This window comes from Triticum urartu, chromosome 5A, assembly GCF_056163025.1.
Source record: "Triticum urartu cultivar PI428250 chromosome 5A, HENAU_Tu73, whole genome shotgun sequence".
NCBI classification, from domain to species: domain Eukaryota; kingdom Viridiplantae; phylum Streptophyta; class Magnoliopsida; order Poales; family Poaceae; genus Triticum; species Triticum urartu.
In genome coordinates, this window is record NC_141877.1 from 73,597,910 (window position 1) to 73,619,175 (window position 21,266).

Genomic DNA, 21,266 nt, shown 5'->3' on the forward strand with positions numbered 1-21,266 from the left:
TAACCTATTAATCGGAGGCCCAGCCCAGAATTGCTGTTTTTGCCCTATTTTAGGGTTTCGAAGAAAAGGAATATCAAACGGAGTCCAAACGGAATGAAACCTTCGGGAACGTGATTTTTGAAACGAACAAGATCCAGGAGACTTGGAACCTACGTCAAGCAACCAACATGGAGGCCACGAGGTAGGAGGCGCGCCTACCCCCCAGGCACGCCCTCCACCCTTGTGGGCCCCCTGTTGCTCCACCGACGTACTTCTTCCTCCTATATATACCTACGTACCCCCAAACGATCAGGACGGAGCCAAAACCCTAATTCCACCGCCGCAACTTTCTGTATCCACAAGATCCCATCTTGGGGCCTGTTCAGAGCTCCGCCGGAGGGGGCATCGATCACGGAGGTCTTCTACATCAACACCATAGCCCTTCCGATGAAGTGTGAGTAGTTTACCTTAGACCTACGGGTCCATTGTTATTAGCTAGATGCCTTCTTCTCTCTTTTTGGATATCAATACAAAGTTCTCCCCCTCTCTTGTGGAGATCTATTCGATGTAATCTTCTTTTGCGGTGTGTTTGTTGAGACCGATGAATTGTGGGTTTGTGATCAAGTTTATCTATGAACAATATTTGAATCTTCTCTGAATTCTTTTATGTATGATTGGTTATCTTTGCAAGTCTCTTCGAATTATCAGTTTGGTTTGGCCTACTAGATTGGTCTTTCTTGCAATGGGAGAAGTGCTTAGCTTTGGGTTCAATCTTGCGGTGTCCTTTCCCAGTGACAGTAGGGGCAGCAAGGCACGTATTGTATTGTTGCCATCGAGGATAACAAGATGGTTTTTTTTATCATATTGCATGAATTTATCCCTCTACATCATGTCATCTTGCTTAAGACATTACTCTGTTCTTATGAACTTAATACTCTAGATGCATGCTGGATAGAGGTCGATGTGTGGAGTAATAGTAGTAGATGCAGGCAGGAGTCGGTCCACTTGTCTTGGACGTGATGCCTATATACATGACCATACCTAGATATTCTCATAACTATGCTCAATTCTGTCAATTGCTCAACAGTAATTCGTTCACCCACCGTAAAATACTTATGCTCTTGAGAGAAGCCACTAGTGAAACCTATGGCCCCCGGGTCTATCTTTATCATATTAATCTTCCAACACTTAGTTATTTTCATTGCCTTTTATTTTACTTTGCGTCTTTATCATAAAAATACCAAAAATATTATCTTATTATATCTATCAGATCTCACTCTTGTAAGTGACCGTGTAGGGATTGACAACCCCTTATCGTGTTGGTTGCGAGGATTTATTTGTTTTGTGCAGGTTCAAGGGACTCGCGCGTAGCCTCCTACTGGATTGATACCTTGGTTCTCAAAAAACTAAGGGAAATACTTATGCTACTTTGCTGCATCACCCTTTCCTCTTCAAGGGAAAACCAACGCAGTGCTCAAGAGGTAGCACCTCCCCTCTTTGAGTGCTACCGCTACCACGCAGATGCAGTCAACACAGCTCGGGAAGAAGTTCAAGGCGATGGACATCAGTCGTGCCGGCGTAGATCCAACCGACCGGCGATGGAGCAGTTATCGGCATTCCTCCGCTCTGCACCAGGTTCATTGCTCCTCCTCCACCATCCTCTCCCCGCCTTGCGGTTCCTACCAGAAGCCTTGCCAGCCCCAGCCTCCCAGATCCTCCTCCCAACGCGTCCCCATTTCCCCTGCGATGTCGCCAGCTTCATGATCTCCACCACGATGGGCTTCACAATCTCAAGGGAGTGCGTCGAGGCTATGGTGATGTTGCTCCCCTTCCTACCGTCATCACCGTGTTCCGCCACTTGCAGAAGGAATCCATGGCGCAGGCGAAGAAGCCTCTTGCCAAGGAGGCGGTTCCTACTGCAGCACCGGATGAGTGATCCCTCCGTCATAAGAGGTTCTTCAGTTTCTATTTTTGCAGATTTTGAATTCAGTTTGGAAGTGAACATCCACAAAATCATCACAAGGATTCATGAACTTATGTTCAAATGGAAGGAATGTGATTTTCAATTGCCATTAACCCGATCGATCTCTTGCGTGGTAAATCTCCAATCGTCTAAATCTGGTTCCTCTTCGGACTATTCTGATGTTTATAGAGCCAGATTTGATGCAGGGGAAGGGGAGACCAAGGAGGAAATGGCGACCAAGAAGATCTTTAGCACCCTGGGTGACAAGTACCTCAGGGGGAAGAAGGTGTTGAGGGAGTCCTGGACTAGGGGGTCCTCGGGCGTCCGGCCTGTTATCTATTCGGCCGGACTAATGGGCTGTGAAGACATGAAGGCCGAAGACTGTACTTGTGTTCGGATTGTACTCTCCTTGGCATGGAAGGCAAGCTTGGCGACTGACTATGAAGATTCCTTCTTATGTAACCGACTCTATGTAAACCCTAGATCTCCCCGGTGTCTATATAAACCGGAGGTGTTAGTCCGGAAAGGATATACTCGTTACCATAGTCATATAGGCTAGGCTTCTAGGGTTTAGCCATTACGATCTCGTGGTAGATCCACTCTTGTAACACTCATATTCATCAAGATCAATCAAGCAGGACGTAGGGTATTACCTCCATAGAGAGGGCCCAAACCTGGGTAAACACCGTGTCCCCCGTCTCCTGTTTCCATCGATCCTAGAAGCACAGTTCGGGACCCCCTACCCGAGATCCGCCGGTTTTGACACCGACATTGGTGCTTTCATTGAGAGTTCCACTATGCCGTCGACGAAAGGCTCGATGGCTCACCTTGTCCTTAAAGACAACATCACCTCCGGGGGAGCTCTGGCCCTGAGCCAAACCCTATGGTTGGGCGGCTTTACTATGATCGCCCGTTCGGCCGTTGAACCGACGATGACCTCTCGGGCCATCGAAAACCCCCTTCGCATCAACTCCGAGCACTCCAAGTAGATGGATCCAACAGAGTTTTCGTCTTTGAACGAACTCCTAGATCGCGTCACCGCTTGGGGAATAGCCACAAACTATGATCGGATCAGGCCTAAAACCGATCAAGGAGAAATCGAGACCCTACCGGTCACCCACTAGATTGCGGTAGTCGTGGAGCAGGACGGCGAGTCTTCTTCTATACCGAAGACGGACTATGTTCGGATCACCGATCAGGAAGAGCCGGATACTCACCCGCGAAAGGATACGACCAGCCCTCCGAACATAGCATCGGACGACGGTCCTAAACAATCAGAAGATATTCCAGAACCCGGACTCTTAAGCCCGGAAGCTCGTCAGACTCCGGATAATCAGTCAGGTCGGGGTTCGGATTTAATTCCACCCACCCACCCGGATATAGACGCTCTCATGAGCATGAAACAACAGTCTCAGGAAACGGTCCACCACTTCTGGGCCAGATTCCTCCTTGTCATGGACAAGGTAAAAGATTGCCGTGACGAGGACGCAATATCAGCGTTCTGCAACAATTGCACGGACGAAGGAATCCTCAACGCCATCAATCGCCGCCGCATACTGAAATTCGCTGACTTAGCAACCATCGTACAAAAGTACAACGCGATGGAGAGCACCTGGAAAACTCAGGCAGCTCGCTGGGAACCGCCAGTCCCAACTCAACTCCCCCTACAGGCGAAAAGGGCGCACCCTCACGGCACAGCCAGTCCAACAGTCAAGAAACACAAAACCGCTATGCGGCACGACACCATTCTGGTGGGGTGGCTCGCTGGCCCATGCAAAATACATACAAGACCAGATACCATGGCAACCCACAGCCTTAGAGCATGTTGGATACTACGACAGGTAGCCAAGAGCGGCGAGGACATCCTCATCAAGGACGACCCATAACGGCATCCCCCAGGGGACGATAACTCAAGAGTATTGACGGTCTTTGAGACATTTGCTTCAAACAACAAGCGCAAAAGGGTGCTTCGCGAGCTCGCCGAAGTCTGCCAAATTGCTGCGATAAACCCCTGGAATGACACGGCTATAACATTTAATGCCGGTGACGAACCAAAGTATAGAAAAGTGTGAGCGCCAGCCGCATTACTCCCAGTCCCATCGTGGACGGGTTTCAACTTACCAAGGTCCTCATGGACGGCGGCAACGAACTAAACCTCATTTACGAGGACACACTCCATAAATTGGAAATCGACAGGAGTCGCATCATGCAAAGTAACACAAACTTCCGAGGAATTATTCCCAGTCGGGAGGCGTGGTGCGCAGGCAAAATCACACTTGACGTAGTATTCGGCACGGTGGAGAACTATTGGTCCGAAGAAATAACTTTCCAAGTGGCCCCTTTCAGGAGCGGATATCATGCCCTGTTGGGGCGGGATGCTTTTACACGCTTTCAGGCCATACCCCATTACGGGTATATGAAGCTCAAAATGCCCGGACCGAATGGTATAATCACTCTCGTCAGTGATCCGGACATAGCACTCCGTGCTGAAAACAAAACTGCACCCCTGGCCCTGGAGGAGCTATCCGAAGCCCTCGCGGCTGACGAATTAACCACACTACGCTCCATGGTGGACAGGGACGACATGATCCTCGACAAACGCCCTAAATCCACATCCTTCAAACCAGTAGAAGAAATAGTCAAATTCTAGGTCCACCTAACGGACCCCAAGAAGACAACATCTATCGGAGCTCAACTAAACCCAACAGTTGACACCACACTGCGAGAATTCCTGCGTGAAAACTAGGACATATCCGCATGGCACCCTTCAGATATGCCAGGGATCCCACGTGAGCTGGCCGAACATAGCCTCAATATATTAAAGGGATTTAAACCGGTTAAGCAAACACTGTGGCGCTTTTCCGAACCCAAGCGACAAGCCATGGGGGAGGAGTTGGCCAAACTCATCGAGGCCGGATTCATTAGAGAAATCAAACATCCGGACTAGCTGGCAAACCTGGTGATGGTACCAAAGAAGGACACATCCTGGCGCCTGTGCCTCGATTTCAAAGACCTCAACTAGGCTTGCCCTAAGGATCCCTTCCCCCTCTCACGCATTGATCAAATCATCGACGCCACCGCAGGACACGACTCACTGTGTTTCCTCGATGCATATTCTGGATACCATCAAATCAAAATGAAGGAGTCCGATCAAGCCGCAACAACATTTATCACCCCATATGGGCCATTCTACTTCAACACCATGCCCTTTGGGCTCAAGAACGCTGGCGCCACATACCAACGCATGATTCAAACATGCCTGGAGAAACAGATTGGCAAAATAGTAGAAGCTTACGTCGATGACATTGTCATCAAAACCAGGCACGTCGAAACACTAACAGACGACTTACGTCTTACATTCGACAACCTTCGGGCGTATGACATTAAACTCAACCCAGAAAAAGTGTGCCTTCGGCGTCCCCGCTGGAAAACTGCTGGGCTTCATCGTTTCCAATAGAGGAATCGAAGCAAACCCAGCCAAAATCCAAGCTTTGTCACAATTGGCTAAACCAACAAACCTTAAACAAGTTGAAAAGCTTGCGGGTTGCGTAGCAGCTCTAAGCCTCTTTATCTCCAGATTGGGAGAAAAGGCACTGCCACTCTATCGCCTTCTACGGTGAACCGAGCACTTTGAGTGGACGGACGCGACAACAGCCGGATTGGAGGAAATAAAAACCCTTCTTGCGAGCAATCCAATCCTGGCCGCGCCAAACGCCGGCGAACCGATGTTATTATACATATCGGCAACACACCAGGTGGTGAGTGCCGTACTCGTCGTTGAACGAGAACATGATGGACATAAATTCCCGCTTCAGAAGCCATTATACTACGTATCTACTGTCCTTACACCATGCAAATCCTGGTACCCTCATTATCAAAAAATAGCATATGCAGTCTTCATGGCATCCCGAAAGCTCTGCCACTACTTCCAGGAGTGTTCGATCACGGTGGCCTCCGAAGTCCACTCAATGACATTATAAACAACCGCGATGCTACGGGCCGCATTGCCAAATGGGCCATTGAAATCCTCCCATTTGACATTACATATAAACCACGTCGAGCTATCAAATCCCAAGTACTGGCCGACTTCGTCGCCGAATGGACAGAGGCCGAACTCCCTAAAGAGTATGGCACATACTCCAATTCGGTCATGTACTTCAACGGCTCCAAAATGCTAGTAGGGTTAGGAGAGGGCGTCGTTTTAACGTCCCCTACTGGAGACATCGTCTAGTATGTTCTCCAAATACTATACACAGACTCCAATAACGCAGTCGAATACAAGGCCTTATTACATGGTCTCCGGATGGCTGTCTCCATGGGCATACAATGCCTAGAAGTACACGGGGACTCCAACCTTGCAATATCTCAAATAAACGGAGATTTCAACCCTAAAGATCCGAAGATGGCAGCGTATCGTAATGCAGTCATAAAAATGTCGGCCCGGTTCGAGAGACTCGAGTTCCATCATGTGGCTCGAGAAAGTAATCAAGCGGCGGATGGTCTTGCTTGTATCGGCACTAAGCGTGACCGCGTCCCACCTAATATTTTTCTGGAAAGGCTCTTTAAGCCATCCATGGTGTGGCAGGGGGAAAATGTCACATCCCTAGTTCTGGTCTGCTCTGGGTTAGCTAGTCTTGTGTTGCATCATGTTTAAATTTTTCTTAAACCTGAAATGGGGATCAACAAACCCCAGCACCCCGTGAAAATACCAGGTTCAACTGAAAAACATTTCAATGAACCCAAAATGCCCTTCACAAAAGTTCATCATTTTTGAATTGGTCTAGAACCTCTCCCAAAAATGGTGCACATTTTCTAGGCCATTCTGGATTTTGAATCAAATTATATAGTATTTTCATTTGGGAATTTAATTGCCAATAATATTTTAAATGCTCAAATAATCACAAACTGAAATGTTTGTTGTTGGAAATATTCCAAACAGTGACATTGAGCAGTTTCTTGATTTTTGGAAATACCTTTAATAAAGCCAAACACAATTACAGAAAATAGAAAAACAAAAATAAAAGAGAAAAGAAACCTCACCTGGGCCTTACCTGGCACTGTTGGCCTGCTGCCGTTTCGGCCCAGCCCACCAGGCGCTGCCCTGTCGTCTTCTTCCCGGCGCTAGTAGGAGCTGCTGCATGTCGACGGGCGCAGCCACCCCTGGCCACCTCCTGCTTGCCACCGAGGCGCCCCGAGCCTACCCGATGCGTCTGGAGACGCCCCGCAGCCCTCTCTGCCTCTTCCACTCCCCCTGGACCCCTTTCCCCTCCTCTGCTCTCTCTCCCGCGCAGCCCGAGCGGAGCTCGTCGCCCCCGCTCACCGTTGCCGCACCCAGAGCCTCCCCCTCGACCCCTCGACAAGCCCACTAGCTCGGCTACCTCGTCCTCGACCTCCTCGCCAAGCCAAGCGACGCTGGACGCCGCCGAACGCCCTCACCGCCGTCTTCTTCAACCTAGGGCCACCGAGATCGCCGGCGACCGTGCGCCCGCTCCGACGCTTCCCCGAGCTCGCTGAGGCCACCGAACGAACCGCTGTGAGCTCCTGCGTGGATCCCGTCCTCTCCCCCTTTGATTTCAAGCCGTAGACTTCGCCCCCTTGACGACTGTAGCCGCCTCTTGAGCTCGTCGTCGGTGCAACTCCGGTGACCAAATGGTCACCTCGGCAAGTCCAACTTGCTCCCCGCAATGCGTAGTGCCCCGCTAGACCTTCGCCTCGCTTGTTAGCACACCGCAACGCTAACCCGCACCAGCCCCGAACTCCGGCAGCCGCCGCGGGTTCCACTCCGGCGAACTCCGGCCACCCCCGCACCTCCCGTTGGTCTCCCTAGATGCGCACGGGCACGGGCTATCCTCTGGTGCCCCTGGCACGTCGATCCATCGCCTCTAGTGAGTTCCGAGCGAACTCCGCCGTGGTTCGAGGTCACCGCCGGCGAGACTCCGGTGACTGTCGACGTGGCCACCTAGTTAGCACTAATCACTCACTAATTGATCTCCTCACCCACTTACATGTGGGCCCAGTGCCTAAACTAAATAGTTTAACTCTCTGTTAGATTAGCACTAATTTCAGTGGGCCTCGCTTGCCAACTTTGACTTGGCCACGTCAGCTTTGACCGAGTCCCACATGTCAGCCTCTGTAGCTGACTATGTGTCACTAACTAGTGGGCCCTACTGGTCAGGTTTGACCTGGAGGCGCCCAGTTGACCAGCTGACGTCATAGTGACGCAATGCTGACGCAGTTAACATTTTCTGGATTTAAAATAATTCAAAAAATTACAGAAAATATCCAAAACTTCAAAAAATCATAGTAATTCAACCGTAACTCCAAATCAAACAAAATATATATGAAAAATGATCAGAAAAATCTAATATATCCATCTATACTGGTTTCATGCATGTTTAAACAACTTAACCTTGCTGTTTAGATAAAAACATGATAATGCACTTTATAAGTTCTTACTTTGAATTTGAATGTGAACCTTTGGTTCAAATCAACTCAAATCACAGCATGCTGACATGTCATGATCATGCATCATATTATGCATTGCATTGATTGTGTTCTTTCTGTGTTTGCCGATGGTTGTTCCCCCTGGGTAGATGATGTTTCCGACGATGAGATCGATGACACCGATGTAGAGCTATACTATCTTCAGAAGTGCCAGGCAAGCAAAAACCCCTTGTTCATTCCGATATAATCCCACTCTCTCACTCCTACTCTCTTTTACTGCATTAGGACAACAACGATTCAACTGTTACATGTTGCGGTAGTTGAACCCCTTTCCTCTGCATGACCTGTCGTTGCCATAGTAAATAGATGAAACCCACTAGCATGAGCAGTAGTTGTTTGAGCCCTGATGTGCCTACTCATTCATGCTTGTTGTCATGCCTGCTACTGCTTAGAGTTGAGTCAGGTCTGATTCATCGGGAATGAATTGGAACATGGTGAACATGTCCTATAGTTGAGAGCTAAGTGTGTGAACACGATTTGGCAAAGGTAGCGGTGAGAGGCCATGTAGGAGTACATGGTGGGTTGTCTCATTGCAGCCGTCCTCAGGAATTGAGTTCTGTGTTTGTGATCCATGAACAGTTACTACCACACATTGGGTTCCGGTAACTCGACCCCTCTCGACTTATTAATCAACTCGATATTTGTCTAGGAGATGCAACTAGTTTCTGGTGTTTGTAGGTAGTGTTAGTAGTCTACCAAGTGGCACCCGGTACAGGTGGGCTTGGGACAGACTAGGCACAGTTGCATGGTGTACCAAGTGGCACCCGGATGGTGGGCTTGGGAACCCTGCTCACATCGTTTGGGGCCATGAGCGACACCCCGGCCGCATCTCCTTGCGGATGGAACCCGAGTAGGCGATAAACCTGGACGAGAGACTTGTGTGGTTAGTTAGGTCATGGCCGACTCCCTCGCCAGGCTTCCGCTTGAAGGTTGCCAAGGTACACGACGTGTACATGGTGGTAAGTGGCGAGAGCGTGTGTGAAGAAGTACACCCCTGCAGGGTTATCATTATCTATTCGAATAGCCAGATTCCCCGGATATGGAAACTTGGACCCCTTGCATCGTTCATAGATAAGTGAAAGTGGATACTCTAAAATGCACAAGATAAGCGTGGGTGCTATGGATGGCGTTCTCGTAGGGAGACGGGAGCAGATCCATAGTGGTGTATTGATATGGTGAATATGTGGACTCGTGTGCGCCACCACAAAAGAGTTACTTGCAGTCGTGGTTCAGGATAGCCACCGAGTCAAAGCTGGCTTGCTGCAGTTAAACCCCACCATCCCTTTGTTGATAATGATACATATGTAGATAGTTCTGATGTAAGTCTTGCTGGGTACATTTGTACTCACGTTTGCCTATTTTATGTTTTGCAGAGAGACTTCAGTCTCGCTAGTAATACCGCTTGGACTTCGACGTTTAGCTTGTTACCTCAGCTACGGTCCTGTGCCCTCGGCAGGATCTGGCAGATAGTCAGGCTTCTCAGCCTTTTTCATTTGAAGATGTCTTTACCCAGACATGTTAAGCTTCCGCATGTGCTTTGACTTGTATGCTCTGAATGTTGGGTCATGAGACCCATGTTTGTAATACCTCGCTCCTCGGAGCCTAATGAATAAATACTTGAGTCGTAGAGTTATGTTGTGATGCCATGTTGTATTTACACATATCGAGCATATTGTGTGTATGATTGAAATGCTTGGTATGTGTGGGATCCGACAACCTAGTTGTTTATCCTTGGTAGCCCCTCTTATGGGGAAATGTAGTCTTGTGCTTCCATGAGCCATAGTAGTCCGCTACAGCCCGGTTCACCGGAGTCCTGCTAGCCCAACACTACTGCTCCGGAACACTTGACTGGCCGGCATGTGATTCACTTCGTTCATGTGTCTGTCCCTTCGGAGAAATGCCACGCGGTGACATCCGGAGTCCTTCCTAGTCTGCTACAGCCCGGGTTCCCGGAGTCCTGTTAGCCCAGTGCTACAGCCCGGATTCGCATGCCGCTGACCGACATGCTCGATGTTGATTCATGTATGCCTGTCCCCTTAAGTTAGTGCCACTATGGGTTCATGACTAGTCATGTCGGCCCGTGTTCTCTGTCATATGGATGCTAGCGACACTATCATATACGTGAGCCAAAAGGCGCAAACGGTTCCGGCCATGGTAAGGCGACACCCGTGGGAATACCGTGCGTGAGGCCGCAAAGTGATATGAGGTGTTACCGGCTAGATCAATGTGACTTGGAATCGGGGTCCTGACAGCTTTGATATCAGAGACTGACTGCCTGTAGGATTACCAAGCCAAACTGGTCGAAGTTGTGTCTAGAAATGCTTTAGTTATGTAAGGGAATTGATTGTGGATGGGAACATAAGGCTCTTTTTACTCCTTATCCTCATGACCTTCTGATCTAAGTCATCTTATCTTTTCTACGGGGTTAAGAACTAGGCTTCTCTTCTATCTCTCAGGATGACGTGTTACTAAACCGTAGTTGCCTAGGATTGTTGAGTTCAAGCCTCAGTTCAGTTCCTACTACTTCCTTTGTTCATAGCTGGCCTCAGAACCTTGAGTCTGTGATGTTGAGTGGCTATGCCACCATTTTTGCAGGTTGTCTCAAATCTTTTTGAGCAATTACAGCCGTTATGCTATTTGAGTCATCCCAGGTTTCTAAATAGTTTGATGCACATGCAAATCTTTCCTCCATGTTCCTGTTGTATTTTTGGGCCAGATTAAGCACACTAATAGGTGTGTTGAGGTACTCTGTTGCCTTGACGTGTATGTTGGAGTTAGTATTATGACCCTAGGTGTCCTCAAGAACCACTCAGTAATTTAGCAATGCTTTCGTATCCCCAGTGTGATGATTCTGGCCATCATTCTTGAAAGCATCCCGTGATGCCATTTAGTAGTAGGTATTCTACTCCTGTGTTCTTGACCCAAGAATCGCTCTATTCACTTCCTGTTGATAGTGTTGCTAGTTCCTTTAGGATATTAGTAACCTTTGCGATAGTCCTCGAGGTCCGTGGTATTTCCTTCTTCCTAATACCATGAACTGCTTATGGCAGAAGTTCTTTTGAACCAAAAGATCACAACGAGAGTGCTCTTGATGAGTTATCCATTCTACATTGTGAATCTGCCAGTTCTACCTTTCTGCATGGGTTATCCGAAAGAAATGTTGAACTTTGCTTGACATACTAATCTATGCATCCACAACTCAGAAAGATATATGTTCCTTGAGTTGTCCCTCTCTTTAGTTGTATCCTGATCTCCGTCTATCATTTGATAGTCAAGAGCATGTCATGCATTCATGCTCATCGATACCTCTTATTCTTGTGGTCTGTCAAGCCATTCTATTCCGAAATGACTAGGAGTCTAGGAGAAACAAACTCCAGTACCTCATCCATTTCTAGGATTGGGTCAAAGTAGTTGTATTCCGCAGATCAAAATGCCAATCCAGCTTTTGCTCTGTTCTACCTTGGAGTGTTACCATCTTTATGTCAGGAATGTCATGAGAATTGCACCACCTCTTATGAATTCTTGACGTAGTGATACTTCTCTCCATCAATATTCATTCCTCGGTCCCGTGTTGTTGTAGCCGGAATGCTGACAAGTGAACCATGATGTGTGAAATCAATACTCCTAGCAACCGTGTTGCTTGGTAGTTTATGGACATTAATATCATTCTTAGCGTGTTGGTTATCGAATCACTATTCTAGGATTGATCGTGCTACCTTGTCCTTATTTCTAGTGCACTCTTCGATCTTGGAGTTAGGATTGAATTCCTTGCTTATTTGATCATATCGTCTTGCCCTGAAAAGCAAGATTGTTCTTGAGATTAGTGACATATCGGTGGTTCGTGATTTTCCGAAGATCTTCTCGGAAGCATTACCTGGTTGTCCCGTGACCGCCATGTTGAGTTTGTGATCAAATTGGTTTTCTTATAAATAACCCCTTCTCCAAGAATCTGTGTTGGATATCCCTGAGCTAGTTGGTTGAGCTAGACAACAACTTGGAGAGTTGGAAGGTAGAAGCTTTGCTTAACTTAGTTCATCTCTAAGGGATATCTTCTGTGTGTATGTGTTGAAGAAAGATGATATCTCCATCGATTGGTTCTTGTGATCACTTGTTGGATCTATTGCCTTGTCAAAACTTTGACTTGAGTATGGGCTATTGTCAAGTCAAATCAGAACCAACGATGTTCGTAATGTTGTCTTACTCGTGGTTGATCCCTCGAGCATACACCATTACATCTTTTGGTCTGACCAATGCTATCACTGTGTTCACATGATGGTGGAAGTCCAGTGATATGGAAATTCCGATGAGTTGTTGTTGAGCCCATCAGCAACATTTTGTCTCCCCCATGATTCATGTTGAACATTATACTAGTGTTGGAAACTTTATAAGCATTGCCCTCATGTCCCGTTCATGAAGCATATGTCCGGTTGAAAGATGTGACTTCCTCTAATTCATGTGCATCTGATGCAAGTTGTCGCCGTGGATTCGAGAAAGCTTGTTTTGCTTCCTTTGGAATCATCCCAAGTTAGTCATACATGTGCGAAGTATTCTATGGTTTGATAGGCTCGCTACCTCAAGTCCATATGTGTCCCTAGCACACCAAGCCACTGATTGATTTGTTCAAGGAGAAGAAGTTTCTTCTTAAGAGCTAGACTTACACAAGGACTTCGATATCCTTGTTGATGGTTCCCCCTGAACTCGGTAGTGTTTTGTTGTGAGACCACCAGGTGACCATGCTTGTCTAGGACAACGTGTTCACATGCTTGTAGCAGAACTGGCTCATGTTTTGGAGCTTACTATCGTAGTTCATTTCCCTGAGAATCTCGCAACGTCATATCGTCGAATTGTGTTGCAAACTTTCATTTTTCTTTCTAGACTTGATGAGTCTGGAATAACCTAACACTAACCAGATCTGAATCTCAGGCAGATATGATGGTTGGAACATTCCCAACATTTGCATTTTGTTCCCAGCTTGCACCCCATCGTGCCAATTTTTCATGGGCTGCCGTTCTCAGCAGTTGCTTCCAGGATCATCTCCAAAAGTGGTCCTACCATGGGTCCATACATTTCCGATGATAAGCAAAAATCATCCATTGCGTTGTCTTCAACAAGGTAGTCCACATCATCCATTCTAGTCGGGATATGCCATTCTTCCAAACTCCTTCAAGTAATCGATTGCAAATTGCCTTGGGCTGGTATGAAGATTTTCAATGATCTATGTGCCAAAAGTAATTCTTTTTGCCACTTAAAGGAATAATTCTACGAGCCACCTTCCCTAAGGTGCCCCGTCATGGAGTCATGGCAATTAACTCCTCGCTACTTTGAAACCATGCACCATCTTATTCAGCATGGAATTGTGCTTATCAACTTGAATCCTCGTTCTCTGTTCCACTCCATCCCTCTTGATGTATGTTTCGTGTCTTAGCTCGAGAGATGTTCAGCATCTCATTCCGTGAGTTGATCGTGAGTTGCTCGATCTTTAAGAAGATCGATCCCTATAGAGTTTCTTCTATCTTCATCGTGTTGGATGAAGATCCCGAAAGCAAAGACGACAAGATCAATTCGAAGCAATGAAAATCAACATCTTCGATGAGGGCAATTGGATCGAGAAGATTGTGTTAGTTTTTGTGTCCCCTCTTCCTCTCACACTACGCTTGAATCTCGGGACGAGATTCTTGTTTAGTGGGGGTGAGTTGTCACATCCCTAGTTCTGGTCTGCTCTGGGTTAGCTAGTCTTGTGTTGCATCATGTTTAAATTTTTCTTAAACCCGAAATGGGGATCAACAAACTCCAGCACCCCCCTGAAAATACCAGGTTCAACTGAAAAACATTTCAATGAACCCAAAATGCCCTTCACAAAAGTTCATCATTTTGGAATTGGTCTAGAACCTCTCCCAAAAATGGTGCACATTTTCTAGGCCACTCTGGATTTTTGAATCAAATTATATAGTATTTGCATTTGGGCATTTAATTGCTAATAATATTTTAAATGCTCAAATAATCACAAACTGAAATGTTTGTTGTTGGAAATATTCCAAACAGTGACATTGAGCAGTTTCTTGATTTTTGGAAATACCCTGGCATCTTTAATAAAGCCAAACACAATTACAGAAAATAGAAAAAAAGAAATAAAAGAGAAAAGAAACCTCACCTGGGCCTTACCTGACACTGTTGGCCTGCTGCCATTTCGGCCCAGCCCACCAGGCGCTGCCCTGTCGTCTTCTTCCCGGCGCCAGTAGGAGCTGTTGCGTGTCGACGGGCGCATCCACCCTGGCCACCTCCTGCTTGCCACCGAGGCGCCCCGAGCCTACCCGACGCATCTAGAGACGCCCCGCATCCCTCTCTGCCTCTCCCTCTCCCCCTGGACCCCTTTCCCCTCCTCTGCTCTCTCTCCCGCGCAGCCCGAGCGGAGCTCGTCGCCACCGCTCACTGTTGCCACACCCAGAGCCTCCCCCTCGACCCCTCGACGTGCCCAGTAGCTCGGCTACCTCGTCCTCGACCTCCTCGCCAAGCCAAGCGATGCCGGATGCCGCCGAATGCCCTCACCGCCGTCTTCTTCAACCTCGGTCCACCGAGATGGCCGGCGACCGTGCGCCCGCTCCGTCGCTTCCCCGACCTCGCTGAGGCCACCGAACGAACCGCTGTGAGCTCCTACGTGGATCCCCTCCTTCCTCCCCTTTGATTTCAAGACATGGACTTCGCCCCCTTGACGACCGTAGCCGCCGCTTGAGCTCGTCGTCGGCGCAGCTCCGTTGACCAAATGGTCACCCTGGCGAGTGCAACTTGCTCCCCGCAACACGTAGTGCCCTGCTAGACCTTCGCCTCGCTCGTTAGCACACCGCAGCGCTAACCCGCACCAGCCCCGAACTCCGGCAGCCGCCGCGGGTTCCACTCCGGCGAACTCCGGCCACCCCCGCACCTCCCGTTGGTCTCCCTAGATGCACACGGGCACGGGCTATCCTCTAGTGCCCCTAGCGCGTCGATCTGTCGCCTCTGGTGAGTTCCGAGCGAACTCCGCCGCGGTTCGAGGTCACCGCCGGCGAGACTCCGGTGACTGTCGACGTGGCCACCTAGTTAGCACTAATCACTCACTAATTGACCTCCTGACCCACTTACATGTGGGCCCATTTCCTAAACTAATTAGTTTAACTCTCTGTTAGATTAGCACTAATTTCAGTGGGCCCCGCTTGTCAACTTTGACTTGGCCACGTCAGCTTTGACCGGGTCCCACATGTCAGCCTCTGTAGCTGACTATGTGTCACTGACTAGTGGGCCCTACTGGCCAGGTTTGACCTGGAGGCGCCCAGTTGACCAGCTGACGTCACAGTGACACAATGCTGATGCAGTTAACATTTTCTGGATTTAAAATAATTCAAAAAAATGCAGAAAATATCCAAAACTTCAAAAATTCATAGTAATTCAACCGTAACTCCAAATCAAACAAATTATATATGAAAAATGATCAGAAAAATCTAATCTATCCATCTATACTGGTTTCATGCATGTTTAAACAACTTAACCTTGCTGTTTAGATCAAAACATGATAATGCACTTTATAAGTTCTTAGTTTGAATTTGAATTTGAACCTTTGGTTCAAATCAACTCAAACCCTTATGTTCTTAGCTGCATTAGCTCAAATCACAGCATGTTGACATGTCATGATCATGCATAATATTGTGCATTGCATTGATTGTTTTCTTTCTGTGTTTGCCGGTGGTTGTTCCCCCTGGGTAGACGATGTTTCCGACGATGAGATCGATGACACCAATGAAGAACTATACTATCTTCAGAAGTGCCAGGCAAGCAAAACCCCCTTGTTCATTCCAATATAATCCCACTCTCTTGCTCCTGCTCTCTTTTACTGCATTAGGACAACAATGATTCAACTATTACATGCTGCGGTAGTTGAACCCCTTTCCTCTGCATGACCTGTCGTTGCCACAATAAATAGATGAAACCCACTAGCATGAGTAGGAGTTGTTTGAGCCCTGATGTGCCTACTCATTCATGCTTGTTGTCATGCCTGCTACTGCTTAGAGTTGAGTCAGGTCTGATTCATCGGGAATGAATTGGAACGTGGTGAAGATGTCCTACCGTTGAGAGCTAAGTGTGTGAACACGATTTGGTAAAGGTAGCAGTGAGAGGCCATGTAGGATTACATGGTGGGTTGTCTCATTGCAGCCGTCCTCAGGAACTTAGTTCTGTGTTTGTGATCCATGAACAATTACTACCACACATTGAGTTCCGGTAACTCGAGCGCTCTCGACTTATTAATCAACTCGATCTTTGTCCAGGAGTTGCAACTAGTTTCTGGTGTTTGTAGGTAGTGTTAGTAGTCTACAAAGTGGCACCCGATACAGGTGGGCTTGGGACAGACTAGACACAGTGGCACGGTGTACCAAGTGGCACCCGGATGGTGGGCTTGGGAACCCTACTCACATTGTTTGGGGCCATGAGCGACACCCCGGCCGGATCTCCTTGCGGATGGAACCCGAATAGGCGATAAACCTGGACGAGAGACTTGTGTGGTTAGTCAGGTCGTGGCCGACTCCCTCGCGAGGCTTCCACTTGAAGGTTGCCGAAGTACACGACGTGTACATGGTGGTAAGTGGCGAGAGCGTGTGTGAAGAAGTACACCCCTGCAGGGTTATCATTATCTATTCGAATAGCCAGATTCCTCGGATATGGAAACTTGGACCCCTTGCATCGTTCATAGACAAGTGAAAGTGGATACTCTAAAATGCGCAAGATAAGCGTGAGTGCTACGGATGGCGTTCTCGTAGGGAGACGGAAGCAGATCCATAATGGTGTATTGATATGGTGAATATGTGGACTCGTGTGCGCCACCGCAAAAGAGTTACTTGCAGTTGTGGTTCATGATAGCCAACGAGTCAAAGTTGGCTTGCTGCAGTTAAACCCCACCATCCCTTTGTTGATAATGATACATATGTAGATAGTTCTGATGTAAGTCTTGCTGGGTATATTTGTACTCACGTTTGCCTATTTTATGTTTTGCAGAGAGACTTCAGTCTTGCTACTAATACCGCTTGGACTTCGACGTTTAGCTTGTTACCTCAGCTATGGTCCTGTGCCCTCGGTAGGATCTGCCAGATAGTCAGGCTTCTCAGCCTTTTTCATTTGTAGATGTCTGTACCCAGACATGTTAAGCTTCCACATGTGCTTTGACTTGTATGCTCTGAATGTTGGGTCATGAGACCCATGTTAGTAATATCTCGCTCCTCGGAGCCTAATGAATAAATACTTGAGTCGTAGAGTTATGTTGTGATGCCATGTTGTATTTACACATATCGAGCATATTGTGTGTATGATTGAAATGCTTGGTATGTGTGGGATATGACAACCTAGTTGTTTATCCTTGGTAGCCTCTCTTATGGGGAAATGTAGTCTTGTGCTTCCATGAGCCATAGTAGTTCGCTATAGCCTGGTTCACCGGAGTCCTGCTAGCCCAGCACTACTGCTCCGAAACACTTGACTGGCCGGCATGTGATTCACTTCGTTCCTATTTCTGTCCCTTCGGGGAAATGTCACGTGGTGACATCCGGAGTCCTGCCTAGCCTGCTATAGCCCGGGTTCCCAGAGTCCTGTTAGCCCAGTGCTACAGCCCGGATTCACACGCTACAGACCGACATGCTCGATGTTGATTCATGTATGCATGTCCCCGTAAGTTAGTGCCACTATGGGTTCATGACTAGTCATGTCGGCCCGGGTTCTCTGTCATATGGATGCTAGCGACACTATCATATACGTGAGCCAAAAGGCACAAACGGTCCCGACCATGGTAGGGCGACACCTGTGGGAATACCGTGCGTGAGGCCGCAAAGTGATATGAGTTGTTACCGGCTAGATCAACGTGACTTGGAATCGGGCTCCTGACAGAAAACGACAATACTAGTCCGGAACCAAACATAATCCAAGATCCCAGAAACACCGACATCGTTGGGGGCTCAGCCCTCGAAATAACACCGTCGGCGCATCTCATCATGGCAGTCATTGCCCCATGGACCGAACCCTTGCTGGCCTACCTCAACAGGAAAGAGCTTCCCGAGGACCAGAATGAGGCCCGCTACATTTTCTGGAGTTCAAAGGCCTACAAGGTTCATGATGGAGAGCTCTACAAGAAAAGCGCCACCAGAGTTCTTCAACGATGTATATCCGAGGAAGAGGGGCGGCAACTCTTGGCTGAAATTCATGCCGGACTCGGCGGTCACCACGCCGCAGCTCGGGCCCTTGTTAGCAAGGCCTTCCGTACATGGTTTTATTGGCCGACGGCCCGAGTATATTCACAGGACCTTGTCCAATGTTGCGTCGGATGCCAACTCTTTGCAATCAAAGCCATACAAACAATCCCCATCACTTGGCCTTTTGTGGTCTGGGGACTCGATATGTTTGGACCCCTTAAAGGGGGAAGCCATAAGGAAAAATATATGTTGGTTATGGTGGACAAATTCACTAAGTGGATAGAGGCTAAGCCGGTCAAAACGGCTAAGTCCGGCCCGGTGATAGACTTCATATCCGGTGTTGTGCACCGTTATGGTGTCCCACACAGCATCATCGCTGACAACGGCTCCAATTTCACAGCCGATGAGGTAAAATGGTGTACTAATCTAGGTATTAAACTCGATTACGCCTCCGTCTATCACCCACAAACCAACGGTCAAGTCGAATGAGCCAATGGTCTTATTATGAGCGGCATCAAGCCCAGACTAGTGCGGTGTTTGAAAGAATCAGACAAGCACTGGGTTGAGGAGCTTGACTCGGTACTCTGGGGGCTGCGAACCACACCCAACCGCACTACCGGATACACACCTTTCTTCATGGTGTATGGCGCAGAGGCCGTATTGCCCTGCAATATTATTCATGACTCACCTCGAGTGCATATGTACGAAGAGAGAGAAGCCGAGCTTGATCGGCAGGATGGCCTAGATGCCCTGGAGGAGGAACGCGATGTCGCAACAGCCCGTTCAGCATTTTACCAACAACAGGCTCAAAGATATCAAAGCAGAGAAGTACGGGCCAAGACTTACAACATTGGCGAACTCGTTCTACGCCTGCCGGAGAAGAAAAAGGACAAACTCAAGCCCAAGTGGGAGGGTCCCTTAATAAATGACGAAGTTCTCACCGGAGGAGCGTACCATCTTTGCGATGCATCAGACAATCGCCTCGAGCCGAACCCCTGGAACGCGGCCAGACTACGGAGATTCTATGCCCAGCGCCAAACCCCTTGTTCGTCTCCTCCTCCCCTGTAGTTTCAAATTATTTTTTCTCTCTTTTCCGATTATTTTCTTCTTTCTTTCTTTAACGCTTTGGTACGGCTAGACCGCACACCATCGACACATACATCTCTAAATATGTATGTCACTTGTACCTGGGGGCTTCTCGGACAGAAGTTCTTGTCATTCCTTGAGCATTAAGCTCCTCACATATGAGTTTTTCCATATGTACCTTTTATTTGCCACTATATGCATCGATATGACTTAAGTTTTGGCCAAGCTGGGTTGCCTGGCTCCTGTGCTTATGCCCTACGTTCCCGTTAGTTTGGCTAGGGCATAAAGGGAGCACCTCTGCGTTTGTTACTGCCGGGTCATCCGGATGTGTACCTTAGACTGGGTGAAGCCGAAAGCTAGCGTTCTTAAGGGAATATTCAGTCAGTGAATTAAAGATGTTTTCTAAACTCACTCCATTATGCACCCCCAGAAGTTATACAAACTGTGGTGCTTGCATCACAATTCGGACATGTACATTAAATACATGCACACCCAGGGAAAGGAACCCTTAACGGAACTATTCTCTCTGGAAGATGTTTCTTACGATATCAATGTAATATAACATAGCTAGCCGGATACAACTTGTCTGTTCAAGCAACTATGACCCCTATGCCTAGTTTTCCAGGCATACCCCGGCCTATTCGGCCGCGACGGTATTCGGAAACACTTCCACCTTCGGGTCCAGAGGTTGAAGAGAAAAGGTCTTCCATGAAAAATGATATACAATTCAGCTAGATGAGGAAAGCACACAGTCACTTGGACTCGAACACCTTCCAACAGGCACTATAACTTACAATCCTGTTGGGAATATTTGGCGGCCACCTCTACTTGGTCATATACTATACTAACGGGAATTTCTTCCCCATTCAGCACTACCAGTCCGACGCCAGCCATGTGATTAGGATCCAGCTTGGTATATCGTGTCTTCACCATGGCCCAGGCCTATCGCACACCCTCTCGGCAGGCAGATATCTTCGACAGCTGAATACGCCGCCGCGCTCCCTTGAACAACTCTACCAGCTTCTCCATGCTTCCTGGAGGGGAGTTGGATGGCCATAAAACCTTGGCTACACTCCGCATAGCCTGCCGAGCTTGTTCGTGCAACTGCGACAACCCTTGCAGAAGATCATTTGATGATCCGGACACTTCCTCTTCGGGGCGGTTCGTCAATACACCTGCAATTACAGCTATATTAGCTACAATTACCTCCAAACTGCTATAAGATAAAAGCGGCCACATACTGAATATGCCGCCCCGCAGCTTCTTGTTCTCCTTCATAGAGTCGGCTAGCTGCGCTCGCACATCTTTCAGTTCTTCGCCTCGTTTGGTGTTCGAATCCTGGAGTTTCTTTTTCTCTTCAACGACTTTTGTCAATACACACTCACCCGCTGCTAGTAGTTTTTTGGCTCCGTGTTCTTCGCTTCGAGCGGCGTCCAGCTGCTCTCGTACTTGGTCTAACGACCCAACACAAAGATTAGAACCCAGATTCACACTATCAGTGTATTATTATGAATTTTCGATAGAGGCAAATATTA